At 45.1% G+C, this 19,717-nt stretch overlaps 1 pseudogene; it reads right to left on the minus strand.

Annotated features, from left to right (window-relative positions):
- Positions 1 to 13,920: 13,920 nt before the first annotated feature.
- LOC132419486 (protein AMN1 homolog) lies at positions 13,921 to 14,972 on the minus strand (annotated as a pseudogene).
- Between the last annotated feature and the right edge of the window lie 4,745 nt (positions 14,973 to 19,717).

Here is a 19,717-nt window from a genome sequence, read left to right on the forward strand (position 1 = left end):
AGGGTTGATGTGAAAAACTTTCTGCTTAATATTCCAAATGTATGGGAAGCAATTACTTTAAAAATGCATATGTATCTGTGTGCCTATAACACACCCCCCTTGCCAAGCCTACTTCCTTAGGGTGCCGAGGCTCCGTCCTCCTTACGAATGCCCCGCCTGGTCCTCCCTCCACTATCTTTGTGGTTCCCAGCCTTCTCTTCAGGATTTTCTGTGGGTTCCTCTTCCTCAGTTCATCTCTTAAGTGCTGGGATTCCAGGGGTTCCCCCCTCAGCGTTCTTCTCTCATCCTCCTCCACATGCTCCTTGCGTGATCTCATCCAGTCCGTCTGCATTCAGCAGCCTACCTCCCCTGCAGTACTGCAGCAGTTGCCTGATAGGGCCCCCTGCCTTCAGTCTTCATTCTCCGTAATTGCCCCTAGAGAGATCTTTCTAAAATGTAAATCTCTTCTTAAAAATCCCTCAAGCCCTCTCTATCAGTCAGGGTCCAGCCAGGGAACTGATCTAACAGAGCCCATTTAAGATTTAAGATTAATTTCAGATCAATTGTTCACTAAGTCTAAAGTTGTCAACTGAAAAGACAGAGAGAAGGTCAAGGTATCACTGAGGCAGCAACTCTAGGGAGGAGTTACCGCCCACCCCCAGGGCTGTGGGAACAAAGGGAAGAATATGGGATAATCAATTTCCATTATCGTAATGATAAGAAACAAACTAGTTTGATATGCAAAGCCCTCACCCTGTCTCCCTCTCGTCTCCCTGGTCTTCTCTCTAGACCCAGCACCAGCCTCCCCGTCCTCAGCCCAAGTCTGCAGGCATTCTGCTCTTAAAGCTCACGCTGTGCTGCCCCTCCTGCCTGAAACGCTGCTTTCCACACTTTTCCAGTAACTCATCCCTCTAGAAAGACTCAGAGAGGCTTCATGTGGTTCTGCCCCCACTTCAGGCAGAGTTCAGTGCCCCCCTTTCTTAAGGGTTCCTTTACAGACTGGTCAGGTCACTGTGTCACTATGTATTATCATTGTCCCTTTACCCATCTATGAACTCGGTGGGGCAGGACAGAGGCAATCCTTTTGTCCTTTTTGCATCTCCAGCTTTCAGTTTGATGACTGGCACGTAGTACGTGCTCAATAAATTGTTGAGTGTTAAAGCTGGACCCACATTGCCTATCACATCCATAATCTCTCGCCTGCTTTCCCTGTCAAATCCATCCTTCCCAAGGGCAGCTCTGATCATATCCATCTGATAATCAAAAAACTCTTCCGCAGCTCCCCATTGTCTAAGGAATAAAGTCCAAACTCCTTTGCCTACCATGTCTGGCACTTGTCTCTGACCTTCCTGCCTAGGCTTATTGCCCTCTACACCCCTGCATGCACCGTGCCCCTCCCATGCCAGGCTACCCACTATTTCCTCAGGACCTTGAACTCTTTCCCTCTGGATCAGAGTTCACTCTGTTACCTTCACCAGGAATGCCTTTTGGGTCTACCTTTGCCTGTCGCAATTGTTCGCAGGCTTCAAAGCCTAGTTCATAAGTCGCCTACTTCAAGAAACCTTCCCGCATGCTCCTTCAGTGGTAGAGGAGAAAGTCCCAAATGTTCAATAGGACCCTCATATCCCTGTGGGTCTGTCCCTGCTCACTGGTCCAGCCTTCTTTCTTTCCACTTGCCTCTGTGTTCTGTCTGCTCTAGAATGCTGGCCTTCCCTGGTTCCTGGGATGAGCCACGCTCTCTCACACTGCTGAGCCATCGTGTAAACTGTTCCCTCTGCCTGAGAGGCTGTCCCTGCCCTCAATTTCCTGAACCCCAAGTGAGTGTTCCCCGTTACACACTCTCCCCGCATACTGTGTTTGTCCTTTTATGCAGCTCCTGTCCCCATGTCTGTAGGCTAGACTGTGTGCTGCATGAAAGCAGGCCCCACGTGCCTCATTTATCATTATATCCCTGGCACTTAGCACGGGGCCTGGCACACACCAGATGCTTGGTCAATGTAATAAGTGTTCATCCACTGACAAACTCCCTCATGTATCCAATTCTCAGCAAAGTAGTTATTTGTGTACACTTCTCCCATCTTGATCATAGTTTCTTGAAAAAACCAAACCAAACCAAACCCTTCTTATTTTGGACATCTTCAAAGATAAACAAAAGTCAAGAGGATAATATAATAACCACCCTTTTCCCATCATGCTGCCTCAGCAGTCAACAACATTAGGCCAGCTTTGTTTCATTTGTTCTCCCTCTTTTCCCCACCCTAGATTATTTGAAGGTACATCTCAGACAAGCATCATAAATCAAACACTTCTTGAGGGTTGATGTGTCTTGTTCATCTTTACTTTTATTGTAATTTTTTTTTTTTTTTTTTTTGGCTGTGTTGGGTCTTTGTTGCTATGTGCGGGGCACTACTCTTTGTGGCAGTGCGCGGACTTCTCATTGCGGAGGCTTGCCTTGTTGCAGAGCACGGGCTCCAGGTGCGCAGGCTTCAGTAGTTGCGGCGCATGGGCTCAGTAGTTGTGGCTCGCGGGCTCTAGAGTGCAGGATCAGTAGTTGTGGCGCACGGGCTTCGTTGCTCCGCGGCATGTGGGATCTTCCCAGACCAGGGCTCGAACCCATGTCCCCTGCATTGGCAGGTGGATTCTTAAGCACTGCGCCACGCCACCGGGGAAGTCCTTTGTTCATCTTTACTTTTCACATCGCCCTTAGCTAAACATCTGACCCCTAACAGATGATAAATGTTCATTTCATTAATTAATTAGAGGAAAATGTCATTCATTCGTTCACAAATTTATTGAACAAAGACTAATTGAGCAACCACTATATGTCAGGCACTGTTGGCACTGGGGATAGATTCTAATTGGGAGGACACAGGGAATGAATGAATGAATGAAATTTTTAAAGGACCCCAGAGCGGTAAGTACTATGCACATCATTAACACAGAATGATGTGACAGCAAATGATTAAATGGCTACTTAGAACAGGTGGTTGGGGAGAACCTCTCCAGAGGAAGTGACCTTTAAGCTGAGTCTTGCGTGACAGGGAGGAACCAGTCACATGGGCAGCTGAGGGGAGAAAGAGTCCAGAGGTCCAGATGTGAACAGAAACAACCGTAGTGTCCCTGAAAAGGGAGCCGGCTAGGTTGCTGGAGGAACAGGGAGATGGGCAGCGTGGCAGGAGCAAGCAGGCTACATCCTGTCGGGCTTTATAAGCCAAGGCAAGGAGTTTGGACTTTGTTGAAGGCTTGTTGGGAGTCTATTAGAGGCTTTTAAGCAGGGTGATATGATCTGGTTAAAAGATAGTTTGGGCCGTGGTGTGGAGAATAAACCTGCAGGCAGCAGGGTTACTGCAATCGTTTAGGAGAGCATGGGGGTGTTTGGGGAGCAGTGAAGACGGAAGGATGTGGAAGACACGGGAGATGCTTTGGAGCCAGAGTCCACAGGCCTTGCTGAAAGCCTGGAGGTGGAGTTGAGGGCGTCAGGGACACTCCTGGGAGAAGAAAGGTCGCTCTTACTGAATGAGGGAGGCCGTGGCAGGGGAGAGGTGGTCAGGGAGTTCCAGGGGGTGAATAGCAGTGCGCTCATACGTGACAACAGGTGGAGTCAGCTTTGCTCACACAGTTTTGCTTTAGAGCCTGCAGCATCAGCCTCAGTTTCCTCTTCTGTCCTACGGGCATGATGGTACAATCCTGAGGGTTTGTTTTGAAGGGTAAATGAGAAAGTGTGTGAAGGGCCAGCAGTGTCTGGCACAGAGTCAAGGCACAGTGAATGAGAGTTCTATCTACTGCCTCACCAATGACACATCCAACCCACCAGCCAGTCTGTCTGAGGCTCCCTCCTGGGGAGTGGGTGTACATCCCTCCCTCCCCTGGGAGTGTCCCAATTCCCAGGGAGAACCCATTCACCCACTCATTTCTTGGGTAATTCCTGTACTTTTTGTGCTTCCGGTAGGAAGGGCTGGGGCAGATAGCAGGGAAATTGTCACCCCAGGGCTAAGGTTTTCTCCGGATGAGTGAGACCCAGAAGTCCTGGGGGACCTGGGCTTCCCCCTAGAGGGGTAAGAATGAGAGAGAGGAGTAAGAGGGGGCGACTGTGGGCTCTGTTCCTCTGTCCTACGTTGGACCCAGCGTCGCAGGACCCCAGGCACTCACAGTTCTTTGCTCAGGGTCCCTCCCCACCCATCAATGACTCAGTGAGCACAAAGGGCCCCAGGAACTTGCCTCAACTTGTCTTTACTGGAAATACTTCTGGACCTCCCATAACCAGAACCTTTGAGTAGTGCCCAGGGCGTCCAAGAGCCGCTCCTCCCATCTCCTCCTCCCCCACAGAACACAAATGCTAATTTTTTTTTAAGTTATATATATATGTGTGTGTGGGAGTATATATACATAAATGCATATATGTCATATTTTATAAGTATGTATATGCATAGAAAGACTAAAAAGATATACATTAAAATATTAAAGATGAATTTTCTCTGGGTGGCTAAACTATGAGTGATTTTTATCTTTGTGCATTTTTGTATTTTCCACCATGCAGCGTTTTCCAACAAGGGCAAAATATTATAAAGAATCTCTAAAATATCTTTCACGATTCTAGTCTGTTCCTGAAACCATGGCCAAGGGGACTGTTTGTGCAGGAGTGACAGAGAACATTCATTCACTCACTCATTCGATGCATTCATTCTTTTGTTTGACAAATATTTGAGTGCATAATGGGTATGATTGCTGGACCCTATGATAATAGCAGACATATAAGATACAATTCCTGTCCTCAGGAGCTTTTAAAGTCAGATTTTAAAAACTTAAAGCACTTTGTGACCACCTAGAGGGGTGGGATAGGGAAGGTGAGAGGGAAACGCAAGAAAGAGGGCATATGGGGATATATGCATATGTATAGCTGATTCACTTTGTTATAAAGCAGAAACTAACACACCATTGTAAAGCAATTATACTCCAATAAAGATGTTAAAAAAAAAAAACCCTTAAAGCAGAATACTCCAAGGAAATGAGTGAGTAATGAGGAAAATAAAGGGTCCTGAGGAGGATGAGATGACTTGCCTCCCATCAGAGGCAATGCAAGAAATGGGGTTTGAACTGGGCCTTAAGGGGTGGGTCAGACTGGGATAAGGGGAGCAGGTGGTAGGATATTCCAGGCAAGGTGAATGGCATAAGCAAAGGCACAGAGGCAGCAAAGGATAAGGAATGTTTCAAAATTAGCAAATGAAGCACACAGTGTGTCTTGACCACCAACGGCTAACAAGTAAAGGCTTATTTTATACACTCAAAAGTTTTGCTCAGAGTAATCCTGTGAAGTAAATGGGGCAGTAGCAGCTCCCATCTCATAGGCAGGGAAACTATAAGTCTGAGGAGATAATGGCTTCTATCCAAGGCCTCCAAGTAGCAGTGGAAGACACGGAAAGAGACATTTTTCAGATCTCCTGAAACCCTGGGTGCTCGCATCTGGGAAACAACCTGTGGGTAGAGATAGAGGGTTTCTCATCAAGAGAGAAACCAAGTCACTGGGCTTCCCTGGTGGCGCAGTGGTTGGGAGTCCGCCTGCCGATGCAGGGGACACGGGTTCGTGCTCCAGTCCGGGAAGATCCCACGTGCCGCAGAGCGGCTGGGCCCGTGGGCCATGGCCGCTGGGCATGCGCATCCGGAGCCTGTGCTCCGCAACGGGAGAGGCCACAGCAGTGAGAGGCCTGCGTACCGCAAAAAAAAAAAAAGAGAGAGAGAAACCAAGTCACTAAGAATACGGAGCAGCATTCGATTACTCATAAACAAGTGGCCAAATGAATCATCCTTCTCTGTGTATGTAGACTGTACATCATTGCTTGGGGATAGAGAAAGGTGTAGAATATATATACCATGCTGTCAACATTCATGTGGGTGGAGGAGGGTGCAGGAAAGAGAGAAGGAAGGTGGAAAAAAGAAGAAAGAAAATGAATTAAAAGTTTTACAAAAGGCAGGGACTTCCCTGGCGGTCCAGCGGGTAAGGCTCGGTGCTTATTCGATCCCTAGTCGGGGAATTAAGATCCCACATGCCACGTGGCACGGCCAAAAAATTTAAAAAAAAAAAAAGTTTTACACAAGGCAGTTGGGAAAAGCATAAGAATGGACAAATACTTTTGTTTCAGGCATACTTTATAATGGCAAAAACGTGAACAACTAAAATGTTTAGGTATAGATTTTACTTAAAATAGTTATGGCATATTTGTACCATAGAAATGAATTTTTTAGTCTTTAAAAAATGAAAAAGAACATACATAATTATTAACATGAAATAGTGTTTAGAAGACATATTTTTCAGTGGGAAAAAATTAGGTAATAGTATGTATAATATGAGCCCAGCCCTTTATGTTAATTTGCTCATGGAAGGGGCTTCCCTGGTGACGTTGAGAATCCGCCTGCCAATGCAGGGGACACAGGTTCGAGCCCTGGTCCAGGAAGATCCCACATGCCACGGAGCAACTAAGGCCGTGCACCACAACTACTGAGCCTGCGCTCTAGAGCCCGCGAGCCACAACTACTGAAGCCCACGCACCACAACCCAGAGTAGCCCCCGCTCGCTGCAACTAGAGAAAGCCCACGCAGCAACAAAGACTCAAAGCAGCCAAAAATAGATAAATAAATTTATTTAAAAAAAATTTGCTCATGGAAGTTACTTCAATAATGGCTGTCAATGGCTGTGGGATTTTTTTTTTTTTTTAATAAAAATAGATTGGTTTTAGGATGGGGAAAATTAGCAAGAATTCTAATCGGTTTTTAAATTACTTTTTCTTATTTACTGGATTTAATTTCAGGCATTGTCCTTCCTTTATTTTCCTAGTTGATCAATGGTCCCCCTGGAGCGCTGTGACAAGGCTATTTCCTGAGATGCCCCACGTGAGGGGAGACTTGTCCTGCTGCCCATCCTGGGACTTATTCACAACAGATCCTTAGTCCCAAAATAAACAGCCAGTGTGTTTCCTCTTCCTAAAGGGGAAGCAGAAGCTCCTGGTGAGCAGAGGGACGCGTGAGCCCTGTCTAGACCATCATCCAAGGGGAATTCTGTCCACACAGTTCCCCCTGGAAATCCCCGAGGCCCAGAGCAGCTCCACTGACTCAGGCCACCCATTCTGATGGCATCTCAGAGCCCAGCCCTTCTCCAGCACCCCACTCCATCCCATCCCCCTAAGGAAAGGCAAATTATTCTAGAGGCACTTGGAGTGTGGTGATCTTACAAAGGAGAATTTGCTCAGATAATGAGTCCAATTAGAGCCTCCTAGATTGATAGGCCTGTCAAGTCTAGCCTTGAACCTTGCCTGCAGAAAATCCACTCCTCCCAGCTCTGGGAACACAGCTGGCTGGGACCTGGCCAGAAGGGAAAGAGAGTTGCAGGGCTGCAGGCTAACAGGCCCTGCTTTCATTTCTGAGTAAAAGAATCAAGGAAAGGGATCCTCAACCATGAGCAGCTTGCCCCCAGGAGATATTGGCAATGTCTGGTGACAATTTTGGTTGTCACAACTGGAAGGTGCGTGTGTGTGTGTGTGTGTGTGTGTGTGTGTGTGTGTGTGTGTGTGTGTTGCTGACATGTGGAGGGTAGAGGCCTGGGATGTTGCTGAGAATCTCAGAATGTATAGAATAGCACTCTCCCCCATCAGAGAATTATCCAGCCCCAAATGTCAATAGTGCCAACCTTGGGAAATTTGAGTCTGAGGGTTGTTATCTGAGTTATAGATGCAAAGAAAAAGGACTCTGGGGAATCCCCGGACTTGGGGCAAACACAGACCCACTGGGAGAAGGATTTTCCTAAAGATAAGAGCAATGTTTCCAAGCTGTTGGCCCCCTTCAAAATATGGTATAGCTCTATTTCAAAAGTATGTTTTAAATAAATGATTGTCTTGAATGGATAAAGAAGATGTTGTACATATATAGAACAGCATACTACTCAGCCATAAAAAAGAATGAAATAATGCCATTTGCAGCAACATGGATGAACCTAGAGATTATCATACTCAGTGAAGTAAGTCAGGAGGAGAAAGACAAATACCATATGATATCACTTATATGTGAAACCTAAAAATATAACACAAATGAGCTTATCTACAAAACAGAAACAGACTCACAGACATAAAGAACAGACTTGCGGTTGCCAAGGGGAGAAGAGGTGGGGGAGGGATAAACTGGGAGCTTGGGGTTAGTAGATGCAAACTATTGTATACAGAATGGATAAACAACAAGGTCCTACTATATAACACAGGGAACTATATTCAATACCCTGTGATAAACCAGAATGGAAAAGAATATTAAAAAAAGAATATATATATATATATATATATGCATATGTATGTATAACAGAATCACTTTACTGTACAGCAGAAATTAACACATTATTGTAAATCAACTATATTTCAATAAAAAAGATTATCAGGGCTTCCCTGGTGGCGCAGTGGTTGAGAGTCCGCCTGCCGATGCAGGGGACACGGGTTCGTGCCCCGGTCCGGGAAGATCCCACATGCTACGGAGCGGCTGGGCCCGTGAGCCATGGCTGCTGAGCCTGCGCGTCTGGAGCCTGTGCTCCACAACGGGAGAGGCCACAGCAGTGAGAGGCCCACGTACCACCAAAAAAAAAAAGATTATCAGAAAACATGAAATTATAACAAAAAATAAATTATTACCTTATAAATACTTTTTTTTTTTTTAAGAAGAAAAAAGAATGTGGGAAAGAGCAGAGGACGAAGGAGAAAGACCTAGATTCTGGCCACTAGCTTCCTCTGGTTCTGAGCATTTGGTAATTAAAGGCAGACTTCTTTGTCAGGAACCCAGCAAGTAAAGCAAAGGAATAGAATCTATATGTGTCATGTTAACATTTATCATTGTCTGGAACCTTGGAAATATCTTTGAATGCCCCTGAAAAATATATCAACATAATACAAAGTGAACTAGAAATTTAATAACACTTGAGTTAGCTCAATTAATAGGTGGTCAAATGTCTGTCGTTGAAGTTGCCTCAGCGAAGATTTGACTTTACTACGTCTGCAGGGACCACATCTGCCAGATCTTTGCTTGGCTTCTCCCTGGAAATCTTGGGTACTTCCTTAGATATCTTGAGCCTCTGGTAGGATGCTATGACATGTCCTCCTCCTTGGACTCCTTTCCCAAGATCTGATTTGGTTTACCAAGCATTTACTGAGTCCCTCCAACGTGCCTGGCCGTATAGTATCTGCTGTGGATACATAATACAGTGCATGCATGCTAATTTGGGATTATCATCTTTAGGATTTGAGACTGAAGGCTTGAAAAGAAGTTTTGACACCTTTTGACTGTCCCTTAAAAAAACAATAAAAAACAAAAAACCAACTACATCAGTGCTGCACTCTCCTGTTGCTGCTGCTTCTTCTTTTTTTTTTTTTAATTGTTAAAAACAATTTATTGTGGACAGTTTCAGACATATACAGCACATGAAAATAACAATGTACCCATCACCCAGCAAAGGACAAGGACGCTGTTGCTTCTAATAGAAGAGGATACTAGGTGAGTGAGTGCAAGCTGGATGGGGCTGGAAGATGATCAAGGACGTCCCAATGGAAACTGTTCGTGAAATTGTTGGAGCTGGAGGGTTGGATCTCAAGTAGGACTATGAGCTCAAGATCTATATGTGGAAATCTTCCACGTAAAGATGAGTCCACTGAGACTCATGGGCAGAAAATAGAACAGAAGCCTAAGGGCTAGACCTTGAGGTGCAATTCATAGTTGAGGGGGAAGGGGAGGAAGTGAAGGCAGCAAAGAAGTTGAGTAAGAGCAATTAGAGAAATAGGAAGAAAACCAGGAGAGTGCAGCACTGTTGTAGTTGGTTTTTTGTTTTTTATTATTTTTTTAAGGGACAGTCAAAAGTTGTCAAGACTTCACAGCATGAACCCTGAGAAAAGGACCTTGGGGTGTAGGGTGACCAGCTGTCCTAGTTCGCCCAAATCTGTCCCAGTTTTAGTACTGAAAGTTCTACATCCCAGGAAACATCTCAGTCCTGGGCAAATATGACAGTTGGGATGTGCAAAGCTTTAAGCTAGATACTAAGTTGGGGCATCAAAAATGAAGAGTTCAGCAGTCAGTCATGTAGACACATACCCCCTAAGAGACCATATCTTAAAAAAATCAGATTCTGTATTTGCCACATCCTCTGAGCATCCTCTAAAAACCCTGGCTTGGACACAGGCCAAGGTTAATAAACTGAACTAGTTGGATCCAGTCTTTGAAAACCTTTGATCACTTTTTGAGGTTTTTGGCCTGGAAGCATTTCCTATCATAAAATTTCGTTAGCCAAACACTTATTTGGCTCCCGTACTGTTTCTCTAAATTGCCTTCACTCAGGTAATTGCTCTTACTGGAAACACAGCTGTCCAGATAGAGTAGATGGCCTTTCAGAAAAGAAAGCAAACTTAAAAACTGATATACCAAAACAAACAAACAAACAACAAAAGAAAACCTGGTGTGCCTGAGAGAAAGATGAAAGAAAATTAGCTCACTCCATCAAATCTATAGGTCGAATTTTGAGAAAACTGCAACAGATTTGGGGAACTACAAGGTACTTCTCTGGCAGAAGCCCATAGCTTTCCAGAAGCCCATAGCTTTTCTGAAGACCAAACATATTGTGGTTTTGTGAGTGGCTGTCTCAAAGCTCTTCTTCTAGTAGTATCTTGTGGTGTTTGGAAATCAGGGGAAACTATGAATGATTTTCATGTTTTCTGGTTTTGTTTTTTACATGTTTTTGTTTCTGCCCATTTCCTTTAAGCCGGAGGCCCAAAGCTGGCAGCCTGTGAGCCAGTTCAGACTGTGAATGTGTTTTCTTTGGCCTACGGGCTGTTTTTCAAATTTTTGAATTAGTTGCCGGCATTTAAAAATCAGGAGATTTCACTCCCCCCTGCCCCACCAAAAAGAAAAAAAAAATCCGGATTTCCTGCTTTTCTTGAAAAATTGGAGGATCTGAAGACACTGGGTTGTACGTCCACATTGCAATGATGTGCAGGAGCTGAGCAACAGCTGCCCCCTTTGGACAGGGTGTGTGCTCATCCTTTGGCCCCATCCCCACCTGGCCTGCTACCTCCCCTTCCTTTACCTACCAGGCCCATCCCAAGACTCCACAGAGAATGAGGCTTCCAAAATAGCTCTGTCATTAGTTCTAAACCATTTACCTTGAGCTGCTTCCTGTTCTACATCCCGACATGTTCCCAGGACTTGAAGGTTCTGATGTGATGACTGACTTCCTGTTTGTGGATTCTACTCATCCCTCTGGTTTGACACCTGGCACCATTCCCTCAGGCTACCTGTGCTTCCTGTCCACCCTGCCCCTGGCCCTCTACACCAGGAAGACCCACCCATGTTCCACGCTGCTGGCAGCCACAAAAACCAAGCCAGAGGCATCCCGCTTGGTTGGCTCTCACCTCGTATCTGTCCCTGCTCCAATTCCCCACTCACTACTTCTTTCAGGGCCAACCTGGTGGCTGACCATCCGACTTTGTCTTCTGTTTCCATCCTTGAAATCATCCCTTGGACTTGACCATAGAATTCAGCTCTTGTTTCAGCTCTGGGCCTCTCACTCTTACGCTTTGCTTGTGACTCTTTGTACTTACAAAATCTTCAACTAAACCCAGTGCCAGCTCTTGGAAATGTATTAGAGTGGTGCTAGCTGCTGCATCAAACAAATCCCCAACGTTTCAGTGGTTTACACCATAAAAGTTTATTTCTCACTCACATAACAGTCAAAGGGGAATTTTCCTGGCCTTAAGGCAGGACCAAGCCTCATTCCAACTGTGGCTCTGCTATCCTTGAAGGTCTCAGAACCCTCTTTATCCAGCTAATGAGCAACAAAAAGGAGAGAATGGTGAGGAACCCCTGCTTCTTCACTGCCTTCCAGCCTGGAATTGACACATGTCACTTCCACTCACATTCCCTTGGTGAGAGCTTACCATGCGTTCCCACCTAAACGTAGGAGGAGATGGGAAGTATAGTCTGGGTGTGAGGTGCCAATCCCCCAGTGACAGTGTCTGCAAGGGAAGGGAGAGCCTGAGTTTGAGGAGGGCAACTGGCCTCCTCTGCCACGGCACTCTGTCCAAGCAGAGGCCCACAGAGCTGTCTCCCTGGCTGAGCTGGTACTAGTCCCCATTAAGTGTGGGAAGGAAATTGCACATTTTTCTCCAGGATTATAGAACTCTCCATGGCAACTGACAAAAACCCAAATCAGCCTAAGGAGAAAGGGCATTTGTTGGCTCTCATAACTGGGAAGTTAAGGGAATGAGGTGGCCTAAAGCGCAGTTGGAACCAGACCCTTAACCATGGATATTAGGTTTCTTTTTCTCTTTGCATTTCTGTATCTTGACTGAGGCCCCTCTATCCTTCTGTAGATTTTCTCCATGTGACAGGGAAGGAAGCTGACACCTGCCCTTGCATCACCTCCTCCCAATTCCATGCTCTAAAAGGCAAAGGCCACTTCTCCAGCTTCAAGCTGTAAAAACCACAGTGAAGTCTCTGATTGGACTGGCAGGGGCCACAGGCCTACCAGGGAGACAGACAAGTTGTGAGTTCCTTTCCTAGCACATTGGAGTGGGAGCTGAGCAGCTTAGTTAGGGAAGCAGGTACTGCAGGACAGACAAAGCAATGCATACATAAACCTTTGACAGCACAGCATCTGACCATACCTCTGTGGCCAGCTCAGGCCCTGGGCCTCAGTGCAGATCCCAGGGAGCAGCCCCTTGAGACCAGAGCACACTCGTTCTACACTGTTCTAGTTAAAGCCATAGTTTCCATAAGAGTTAATAGGATCTTCTTGACTTTCCATGAATTCGCCAGAGTTGGAAAAAGGCCTGATGATGTTTCTTTACAAGACCTGAAGGCCTTGCAAGTTTCATCAAGTTCCATCAAAGGGATATATTTACATAATGAAATATCATTGGAAAACTTGTGTTTTTCAGGCAAGAATTCACTTCAAGTGCTGAAGCATCTCCTTTATTCATCCATCCAATAAATCATTATTTGCCCAGTTAAGAGTCATGTGCTGGACATGCAATGATGGATCAGTTCAAGTCTATGGCCTCACCAGGCTTAGAATCTCTGGTATATAAGCAAACACAGTTGAGGCAAAATGTGATACCATGATCAAGTCTTTAAGGTAATAGTGTTACACAAACAAACAAAGATACCCTGAATCCTGAGAATCAAGAGCTTCTCAGGAATGGAAGAAACTCCTGATATGCTGAATAAATGAAGGTAGGAATCAGGAGCAAATAGCAGTCAGAATATCTTGGAGTCATGACATACGGCAAAGCAATTTGGAGTGCAGGTATCACTGGTATGCTACCTTGCAGGTGTGCCGTTGGGACCAGCCATCCTCTAACTCTTTCTTTGATTGCCACTGAGTTTTAGTTGGAGATTTTTTCCCATGAACACACATTTCCAATTTTTTATTGTTAAGTCAATGACAATTGTTTTACATTTTCAGAAACTTATAATACCATTATGCAAAGTAAAGAAAACCAATACAGTCTAGCTCTTGATTCTTTTAATAAACTTTTTATTTTTGACTAATTTTTTTTTCTTTTTTTTTCTTTTAGAAATACATTTACTTAGAATTCTCCTAATGTTTATCCATATTGGTAAATTTCTCTTACAGCAGTTCAAATATCTAGGTAGGAGAAGGACATTTCCAGGGAAAACAGGGAATTTAAAACTTTGTTATTTAAGAAACAAACACATTATCTTCCCCAGATACATCAGAGGGCATGCTAGGATTGCCATTTCAAGAACAACCACTCCTCAAACAAACTTAGAAATAATAGCACTATGAAAATGTTTAAGAGTCTGGTTAACTTCAAAGCATAAATCATATTATTGGAAAGCCAATCTCTACATCATTGTTTCCTGGGAAAGTAGTATGAAGATCATAGTTTTGATAAGCTTCAATAAGCATCAATATACAGTCCACATCACTTGCTTTAGTTTGTTTGGACCTACTAATTGCTCCAAGACTTCTCCTGAATGGTCTGTTATCAGGGGGCATCCATGGAAGAGTAATATACATATCTGAGGACAGCAGGTAAGGACAGCTTCTACAGCCTTATCAGTCACATTCACACAATACCCCATATGAGTTTCCTCTAGTTTCTTGGCACAAGGTCCACTAACAAGCACAACCACACCACTGTGAGATACCTGAGTAGCTGAAAAATCAACTCTGCAAAAATGGGCAGCTTTCTCCTAATGTCTGCAAGTACACATCAATAATATCTAAGCAGCCACCTAAGTCAATGATCTTTTTTTTTTTTTAATTTCGTTTACTTATTTTTGGCTGCGTTGGGTCTTCGTTGCTCTGTGCAGGCTTTCTCTAGTTGCTGAGAGCGGGGGCTACTCTTCATTGCGGTGCGCGGGCTTCTCATTGCAGTGGCGTCTCTTGTTGCGGAGCATGGGTTCAGACATGCAGGCTTCAGTAGTTGCAGCACGCGGGCTCAGTAGTTGCTGCGCACGGGCTTGGTTGCTCTGCACCATGTGGGATCTCCCCGGACCAGGGCTCGAACCCGTGTCCCCTGTATTGGCAGGCAGATTCTTAACCGCTGCGCCACGAGGGGAAGTCCCTAACTTTAGCAGCCGGCAATTGAGTGCAAGAGCAAGGACTCCTTCATCAGTGAGACTGAAGCATCTTTTCAAAGAAGCTTCGTGCAGGTAAGAACAAGGTGAAGCCACAGCTTTTATTCCTTTTGAAGTTATGGAAATTCTGTTTTCTTTTGAGGAATTTAAATTTAATTTCTTCAGTTTTCTGCAGTTACATAGGTGCAGGAGAGCAGTATCTGAAATATCACAGCTTTGTAGATCTAGAGTTTGGACTCAGGATGTAAAATCTCACTGATATTTGAATCTGTCATCTGCCCCTGCACGCTCATTATTTTGAACAGTCTATCTTTTATGTTGGGTGGCAAAGGCTTAATGTCTGTGATATATCTAGAAACATTCTTCATGAAGCACCAAAGGCATCCACTGTGGGCTGGGCATCACGGCTGCCCTCAGGAGCCTCTTCCGCAGTCCCGGCCGCCAAAATCCAGCCAGAGACCGTCTGTCAACACCTGCCCCGCGCGAGACGTTATTTTTGACTAATTTTTGATTTACAGGAAAGTTGCATAGATAATACAGAGAGTTTCTATATATCCCTTGCCCAGTTTCTCCTAACAGTACATTTGTCAGAACTAAGAAACTAACATTGGTACATTACTATTAACTAAACTCCCTACTTTATTCTGATTTCACCAGTTTTTCTGCTAATATCTCGCTTCTGTTCCAGGATCCAATCCAGAATACCACATTGCATTTTGTAGCTCTTGTTTTTTAAGGATCATTATTTGTTAGGCATGGGTCAACTCTTCCTCTTTTCTTCCTTGCTGCCAATGCTTCAGACATTTCATGGTTCATTAGCACCTGCTGCAGAGTGTGAATAAGGGAAGGAAACAATTTTGAAATGCAAATCAGCCAAATGTTGTTATTTATTGGTCTGTGGCAGTTAGCTCAGTTGTTAATAAGGCCAAGGTTATTGGCTCCATCTCTGTCAATGAGTCAGCCGGCTTAGCAGTGACAGGGAAAATTTTGTCCTGTGGCCATTATTTGCACCCTAAACCTTGTTCAGCTTCTCTCAAATGCAAACTTTTTGCCGCAATGGGGTAATGGTGGGAGTCTCTACCCTATCTATTACCTTGCTACTCAAAGTGTGGTTCACGGACCAGCAGCATCAGCGTCACTTGGAGTTTGTTAGAAATACAGCATCTCAGGCCCCACCCAGATATAAGAATCAGAATCTGCACTGTAACAGGATTCCCAGGTGATGAAGAAGCATGGCTATTCTGCAAATGTTTATTGAGAACCTATCCTATAAATGTGCTGGAGTCACAAAAGAAAAAGGGAAGCATATCTCACCGTCATAGAACATACAACCAGCTAGCAGGGATTTAAGACAAGCCAAATGACAATTACAATGTCATATTTAAGCTGAGAGCTGAATAATAAGAAGATTTAGCCAGTTGAAAGAGGGAGGAAGGTACAGGGGGTTAGGGCAGAGGAAAATCAGGTTAGGGGTGGAGGAACTCAGGGGCAAGGGAGACCATGGTGTTTCCTGGGAACTGCACATAGCGCAACATGGCTGGAGCACCAAATGCCAACACTGGGAATGTATGATGGGGAAGATCCAGAGATTTCCTTCTCTCTGTATCCACCAGCATCATCAACAATATTATTGAGCACCAGCTATGTGCTAGGCACTGTGCTAGGTGTTGGGCATATAGGTAATAAATATCATGGTCTCATTAGATATGGGACTCTAGTCCAAGTCAGTTAAATGTTGCAATTACTTAAACAACTGGAGGGAAAAGGTGCACAGTACACCAGAGGCCTTGCAGGTACAGCTCAAGGATCCCCCAGATGGAACAGTCCAAGGGAGGCTAGACCTGCGTTCACATAGGGTCAGTAGAGTGTGACAAATATGGAGTGGGTAAGAAAAGGGGTCCCAACTAAATCATCCTGTAATAAAAGGATGCCTGAGTCCCATAGGGCCAGAAGGTGACGCCGAGGTCAACATTAGGCAAGGGACAGGAAGTGTGTTCATTTTTTGCCGCTGCATAACAAATCACCACAAACTTAGTGGCTCCAAATGAAACCCGTGTATTAGCTGACAGTTCTGTAGGTCAGAAGCCCAGCAGGCTTGGTTGGGCTCTCTGCTTAAGTCCTCGCAAGGCTGAGGTTAAGGTATCAACCAAGCTGGGCTCTTATCTGGAGGCCCTGGGGAGGAACCCACTTCCAAATTCATCCAGGTATTGGCAAAATCCAGTTCCTTGTGGCTGTGGAACTGAGGTTCCAGTTTCCCTGCTGGCTGCCAGCCAGGGTCGACCACTCTCTGCTCCTAGACACCACCCAAGTGGCCTCTTATATCTTCAACGCCATCAACAGTGTATCAAATCTCCCTCATGCCCTGAATTTCCAACATCCTCTTCTGCTGCCAGCCAAGAAAACTCTCTGCTCCTAAGAGACCATGTGATTAGATCAGGCCCACCTGGAGAATCTCCCTGTCTTAAGGTCAACTGTGCCATATAACATGCCATAATCACAGGAGTCATGTCTCATCATAGGCAGAGATTAGGCTGTCTGTGTGGGGTGGAGGTGGGGTCAGGGGCCATTTTAGAAATTCTGACTACTGCAGGAGCTAGGAATCAGATGGAATGCATCCAGTTAGGAGCTAGGAATCAGATGGAGTTTTGGAATCCTAACTGGCAGGTCTAGGTTCCACATGAGGCCTATGGTGAGGGTGGAAGTGGAGTCTGCCTTCTGATGAGCTCCCGGGAGGTGTGCCCTTGCACCATTCTGATTGCACACAGTCAGCGGTTGCACACACATAAACCCCATGGTTTATCTGATCTCTTGAAGGATTCTGGTTGTCATGGTTACTTCTGGGGCCAAGCTCCCCCTTCCCCTGAACTAAGTCAGTCTGTGAATCTTCTTGCCATCCCTGTGAAGGGTCTCTGTTCTGTTCCATGACAGCCCAGATCTGGAGCTCAGTCCTACTTCAGTCTTGGCCCAAAAAGACACTCACTGTGGCCTTGGTGGGAGCAGCAGACCTTACCAAGGTTTGAGACATGCACCCTATCATCCCCCCAAGAGCACTAAGCATTTCTTTCCTTAGAGGCCCTTCATGATGACTGGCTCTCTCTCCTCTCTCCAGCTTCCCATCCTGCACTACTTTACCTCTTCCTGCCTCTCAGAAGCCAACCCCATGTCTCCCTTTATCATATGCAGAACAATTCCATTTTCAACAGCTCCAGGTTTTCTTTTGCACAGCTGATGATTTGGCTAAAGCTTTGATGTCACCACTTGTAAGGATCTACCAGATTCAGTCCTTAAGTCAAGACCACCCTCCTCCCAAGTCTTTCTCTTTGCAGGGCAGTGAAGGGGGAGGTGATTTCACATGCTGTGGGTGGATTTGCCAAGTATAGGGAGAGCACAGGGTTGCAGCACTTCCCCTAGTGGGTTACAGGGAGCGGAAGACTGGAAAGGGAGCCTAGGAGGGTGGAAATCAGGTCCCAACTGAGGGGAATCGTTTTTACTAAAGAAGGAGCAGAGAGTGAGAGAGCAAAGCCTGTTTTAGAAAGCGAGGAAGCACAGAACTGGACCTTGAAGGAAGATTAAGATTCAGGTAAGTAGAGAAGAAGAAGAAACTGCTTTCCAAGCAGAGCCCTATCGACAGGAAAGGCAGGGAGGAGGACGGTTTGGGGCTTGTTGTCAATTACCAGACCTTTTCGACTAGAGTAGTGTCCTGTCACAGAACATGCTGGGTGTCAAGGCCAACTGATAAAAGGCATAGAACAGGAGGCAATTACGGGACTTCCCTTCCACAGGCGGTGAGTAGCCATTGAGGTTTTCGGCATGGCATGTCAGTTTGTGCTACCAAGGTCACTTTTTATTGACTTAGCCAGTACGTTTGCAAATGTATACTTTCAGATTACACAAACCCCGCCTTTACACACACACACACACACACACACACACACACACACACACACACCCCTCCAATTCACAAAAGAGCAACTGTTTGTTAACAACCTGCATTGATCTTGGTTTTTTTCCTTGGGCTTAGTGATTCCTTAGTTCACTGGGAATCAGCAGCAGAGCTGCCACTGACAGGTAATGTATTAGGTGAGATTAATTGGCTTTCAGCATCCAGTTTCACTTTTTACTGAGTCTTCTTAAAAGTGAGAGAGCTATAAACTTTGTTTCTCCGAATCCCTCGTGGCTAGGGTTCTGGTTGATGCACATTAGGCTCCATCCATTAGATGCACTCATGAGAGATGTAAATGGCAGAAGAGAGGAAGGGGGCACCTTTCTGATGCTTTGGCTATGTCTGCTGAAGAGCAATGTCAAAGCCATGTAGACATCTACAGCAGCATCAGTCCAGTGTTCAATTTCCAGATCCATGAGTGTCAAGTGGAACTTGGGGCAGAGGTGGCAGAGATGGTACCTGATCCCTGGATTACAGCCATGATGGTATCTTAAATCGAGCAGTCTCATTAGTAGCCTTCTGGTTACGGAGGAGTCATGGTTCCCCCAGCAGGTCAGTTCTGCAGTGCTCTGGTTTTCATTCCAAGAGGGAGCTCAGTCCTCCAACCCTTCAGAAAATTATAAAATTATTAATTTTCTTCTGGTTTAAAATTCCTTGAGTGGCTTCTGTTTCTTGCTCTGAACCTTAACTTCTGCAGCAAGAGGATATAAAAGCATAGTTTTTCACTAAATAGACTCAAAAAATATTCTTAGGGTTGACGTCCAAACTGTGTTGAATTGAGGGGTCTGGAACGACATGTCTCTTAGCATATGGGCTTTTCTAGGATAACGTTCCCAAGGTGTGATGCATATACCTCTGATGATACGTAGACCTCCCTCTATGGGAGGATTTTAGATAGTACATGAGTGAACTTTACACAGTTTTAATGGATGCATATTTATTTTTAAATGTTCTAGAAGAAAATGGACAGGTAGCATATCAAATCTGATTTCATGAATCACTGACTTCATGAATATCTTGCTTATCGGAAGGTGAGAGTGGATTGTGAGCACTCCAGCAAAATATATTAATTAATTTAATGAAAAACAGGAAGGAAAAATAGATAGATGGCACACAGATTTGGCAAAAACCACGGAGATGGTATTCAAGCGACTGAGGTTTGGAAAACCCTTTCCTAGT

This window comes from Delphinus delphis, chromosome 2, assembly GCF_949987515.2.
Source record: "Delphinus delphis chromosome 2, mDelDel1.2, whole genome shotgun sequence".
In the NCBI taxonomy this organism is placed as follows: domain Eukaryota; kingdom Metazoa; phylum Chordata; class Mammalia; order Artiodactyla; family Delphinidae; genus Delphinus; species Delphinus delphis.